This window comes from Malus sylvestris, chromosome 9 (assembly GCF_916048215.2).
Source record: "Malus sylvestris chromosome 9, drMalSylv7.2, whole genome shotgun sequence".
NCBI classification, from domain to species: domain Eukaryota; kingdom Viridiplantae; phylum Streptophyta; class Magnoliopsida; order Rosales; family Rosaceae; genus Malus; species Malus sylvestris.
This window is the reverse complement of record NC_062268.1, coordinates 24350625-24355612: the sequence shown is the minus strand read 5'-3', so window position 1 is coordinate 24355612 and position 4988 is coordinate 24350625. Positions and strand designations below refer to the sequence as shown.

The window sequence follows — 4988 nt, the reverse complement described above, 5'->3', positions numbered from 1 at the left end:
GAGTTACAATCGCTCACTGCCTTGCTAATTGGAACCTAATGGATCGTAGATTGAGTAAAATTGAATGGGAAGAATATCAGAGATGGATAAGCAATTAAATAGTTTCATTGAGAGAAAAGATTGGTCGAAGGACGCGATCGCCAAACAGACCAAGAATTTCTTTAACTACAATACTTTGATTGCTGACTTCACAGTTAGAAACAACAAGCCCATAAAAAAAAAGATGAACACAAAGACTTTCTCTTCTACTGGTACAACAAATTCATTTTTTGCTCAGGTCCAACAAGTGCCTTATTGAAAACATGCATGTGGCCGAAGCGCTGCCAAGCAGCCGAAACCTAACCCATAGCTCATCAATTCTGGCCCATCTCTATCGTGAGGAGATGGATCCATACCAACATGGACTCTTTTGGATTTTCCAATTGTGGCTCCAAGCTTACTCTACTCCACTTCTACCAGGCTGTCCTCTTTTTCAAGATGACGAAGCCATGAACATTTAACTGTTAGCGCTTTCCCCTTCCGGATATTCAACGGATGCAATATTTCATCACTTCTTTGGCCTCGACAGTCTTTCTCATGATGGAATAACAGTTTGTTGCAACTACCTTGATCTCCCATGCACGTAATGGGATATTAAGGAAGACGTTGAACTTTGAACCATTTGGGGCTTATTTGTCCTCATACGTGACATTCTCTTTGGCTTTGTACTCAGACGATTGAGCTATGAGGTCAACATGCTGAATTTCCTTGCACACCAACTTGCATTTCACCAAGCCTACTAGTTCCATTCATCACATCCCACAACCGTTTTGGCCGAACGCGATAAAGCCCCAAAGCATTGCCGAATTCGGCGCTGCCAGTGAAAAATTCGTCAAAAGATGCTTTCGGGTTCAAACTTCGACCCTGTTCTCCCAATGCAGATAACCTTCTTTAATTTTACATAACGACAGGAAAACATACCGGTGAATTGTTTGGCGTTGATGTTGAAGAAATGTCACCTTCTATAATTTTACATAACGATGGGAAAACATACCGGTGAATTGTTTGGCGTTGATGTTGAAGAAATGTCGATCAAAGTTCTAAAAGGTTGGCTGATCAGAGACATGTTTGCACCGAACCAAAGAGGTATGTCAAATTATAAATATACAACATTTGGTGTTGGTATTGATCAAATCCTTCAACTCATGGCAGGTAGTCGCCGAAAGAAGAATATCAAGGTGAAGACTTTGGCATCTAATAAAAAAATACCCCCACGAAGGGGAAGAGATCCAAGTTGGATCATCCAACACTCTCACAGCAACCAGTAATCCTTTTCCTGGAGCCTCACCATCTACGGTTGCAAAAATAACCGAGAAAATGACCCAGGCTCGAACGTTAGCACCAATCTCTTAGCCTGCATTTCAGTATAAGAAGCTTCGTGACAAATTGCCGGGGCTCAAAAAAACCTTGGCACTAAATCAAACCAAGCAAACGCCAAAAAGGTTAAAGATGTGAGGAACAAGTAGAAACGTGGTTACTAACACCTCAACAACACAAGAAACTCGGCCGACCTCGCCTACCAAAGAAATCCAAGGTAAATCATTTGTGTGGCCGAGAAAATGATACGTACATGTGGCCTTTTCTTTCTATCTCATCTCATGTCTACCGACTTAGGTTCTGACAAACTGTCCCCTTTATGCTGAAGGTGTTGAATCCTCAAACCATACCACAAAGTATTGGCTGCAGACCAAGAGCGTGGTAAAAAATTTGCTACTAAAACCTAGTTATTGGAGAAACCCCTGCCGAGCAAGCCATTCCTAAATGGAATATTGCCGAGATGGATGATGCAGCCCAAAGAGACCCAGCAACTAAAGAGCGCGCTACAACACGGTGTACCTTTGAAACACCAACCGAATTCTTATATTTTTCAATTTAAGGTAAGTGAGGCCGAATCCACGGGCTCACCGCCAAAGAAGCGTTCAATGTCAAAAGATGTTCAAACGATGATAAAGTTTATTTGTTTGGATGATTTTTAGTTATAATTTTGGATCGGTTTCTTGGGGTAGAATGGCAGAGAATTGAGAGGATATTGGAGTGTTGTTTTCAACTTCAAGGTTGTGCAGAAAATGCAACAACGATACTTCATTAAGTAGAGAAAAATGTGTAAGGGTATGGTACAATTCCATCACCCATACTTGTGTAAAAGAGTTGGTGATTAGACAATACTAGCAATAGTGCCCGCGCGATGCTGCAGGTTTTAAAACTGTATAAAACATGTGAAAAGTTCTAAATACATACGATATGCAATAGTATTTAGATATATGTTGAAATCTGTTTACAATCATATAGATTGGCGGTTCTATTGCCATTGTTCTAATATTCACATCTTTACAAATTTGAAGTCCTAAGAGTCCTTAACTGAAAGAAAAGATAAAAGTTTTTTCTCACCAAAATCTATCAATTTGAATCAAATCTACCAAAGAAGTACAGATTGTAGCATACCTTGTAATTTCTGCAAGCTGTCCACCTGCAATATCAATAGTGACATAATTTCTTCCTAAGCCATTAGAAAAATCAAAATTGAACAGAACTTCCTCCCCCCTCCTCTGACCAAATAAAAGAAGTAATGTTTCTCTTTTGGAACCTCTAATCACATGACACTCCAACCACATGACACAGAACCACATAACAAAAATTAAAAAAGAAAAAGAACTGAACACATTAACTCTTGACAAAAACTTATTACCCATGAATGGAAAGTCACTGAAAACACATATCACCAATGAAGAAAAGAGGAAACAAATCAGCCACCTAACTTATATAGCATTAGGATGAACCATGCTAATTTGTTCATAACTGATCTGTCTCCGTACATTACCACATATAGTATTGTAACATAATGATCAAACAAAACAGATTAATTCTTACGCACACAATAACTATCGAGCATGGAAAGGCTTTGGTTTCTTGCAAAATAATGGAAAATAAAATAAGAAACCCGTTGGAAAAGTTGGCAATAGATGGTTAAAAAACAATTCAAAATACTTTTTTGATTCTAAACACTATTTGTTTCCAGGTGAAATTAAACATCGTAAAGAAACATGCCCCAAATCAGCTAAAGAACTCATAATAGAATTTCTACCTTGCAATTAAACATAACCTTTTCCATCACAGAACATTCAAACTTTTCAACGGAAAATGGATTCTATAAGGTTGGCTAAAATTTTCTACACTACACATTAACACAATAAAATATAACCAGTTGCATAATTATTAATCTACAAAACAATAAAAAATTAATATAAATCAAAAGATGACAAACCTATTACTTTGCATTCTCATTATTGCAGATAGCTGAAAATTCCCATCAAACCTGCAATAAACTAAAAAGAAATTAACTAAACTATCACTCAAGAAGAAGTTAGACAGAAGTGTGAAGAATAAAAAACAGATATCTACTTCCAGTCTATCAAGATGTTAATTTTAGAGTTGCATTAGCTTCAATGTCTAAATGAAGAGTAGAAATAAATTTCATCCACGAAATAAGATGTTATTTATAATTATCGTAACATAAATGTAATGTGTGTACAATCATCAACCCACACCCAAGGGTAAACTACCCATCCTGGCATAACTCCAAAATCTCAAGAAGCATGTTAATAAAATATTAAGTCCCATTATCTCATATTTGATACTATCATTTTCAGGAGTCATGTGGATTTCCACAAATTGTAAAGCATGTATATACAAAGTGAGGTTTGCCAATACCTCTAGCTATTTCCAAGTGTGCGCTGGTGTGGTTTTTCCTTTGCAACATGCAGTTTTTTTACCTGTATTATTCCCACCATCAACCAAAAAGGAAGAAAAATTTGACAAAAGAAGTTTCTTAATACCTTTTAGGAAAATTGTGAACCATAAAATAAGCATTGCATTTCAAGTATCATTTGCATTTCGAACTTATGAAAAGACGAATTACGCAAAATACATTCACGATTTTTACCTTAAGCTTTCTCTAAAGCTTTCTGCTTTGTCAATTCATTTTCTCTTGCCCGCCTAAATATGAAAAAATATTTAAATCAATTTCTTTCAAAAATTCAATCATTCACATAATCATGTAAAAGAGAATCTGATTATTTCGAAAGCAGTTGAGGCAGGTTCTATACCAAGGAATAACTTGAAGCATATCAAAGTTAATAAGTTTTAAGAGGGGTGAAAAAACTTAGCAAAGAAAGAAGGTATTGAATGATCAATAATAAGAATTTGGTCACCTAATTTGATCAATGCCAATGATCCTGAAGTGTTAAGTACATTAAAATTTATATAGAACAAACCTTGAGAAGCACACATCTGTGAATGATAAGAATAATGCTGGAATTTTTTTTTTCTACTAAATGGAATAGCGATAATTTGATTTAGTAATTAAAAATATTTAACACATTGTAGTAAAAAAAATTAAGAGCGTAGACAAAGCGTTTAAAATTTATTGAAATACAATGTGAATTTGGAGTTCTTACAAAAAATGTAATGACTGACAAAAGTATAAACATAATTAGAATTTCGGAAAGGAAATTATCAAACAGTAAATTTTTTTTAAAGCTTTTGGATTAGTTTTTGAGTCACATTTGACAATTGATAAAAGTAGCCTACAAAACTCAAAAATAACTATTTTTTAAGATACAGGGTTAATGAAAACTAAAAAAATAAAAAACAGAGAATGTTAAGTCATCCAATATTAAGATAGCTTCTTTCTGTATTGTATGTACATTGTAGTATTAGATGACTTAACTTTTGCTATGTGACGTCCTTGAACGACCCGGAGTTGGTACTTCAAAAATATTATTTTAGCTACAAAGAAAACTACCTGAAGATTCCTGACTTGAAAAAGGCATCCAACAAGGATAAAAACAGCTTGCCCCAAATGTTGTTTAAAGGACCAATTCTTGATAAAACAGGAAGAAAAACAAAAGAATAAAGTTTAGAATTTTTGAAACCTGAATGCTGAAAATCTC

The 4988-nt window shown here is 35.2% G+C and overlaps 1 long non-coding RNA gene across 1 annotated transcript; it reads right to left on the bottom strand.

The window, feature by feature from the left end:
- Positions 1 to 3129: 3129 nt before the first annotated feature.
- On the bottom strand, positions 3130 to 4787 carry LOC126634359 (uncharacterized). The gene is made up of 3 exons (XR_007627311.1): positions 3980 to 4787; positions 3748 to 3809; positions 3130 to 3352 (listed from the first exon to the last, which is right to left on the bottom strand). It is a non-coding gene; the product is annotated as an uncharacterized LOC126634359 (long non-coding RNA).
- Positions 4788 to 4988: the final 201 nt, after the last annotated feature.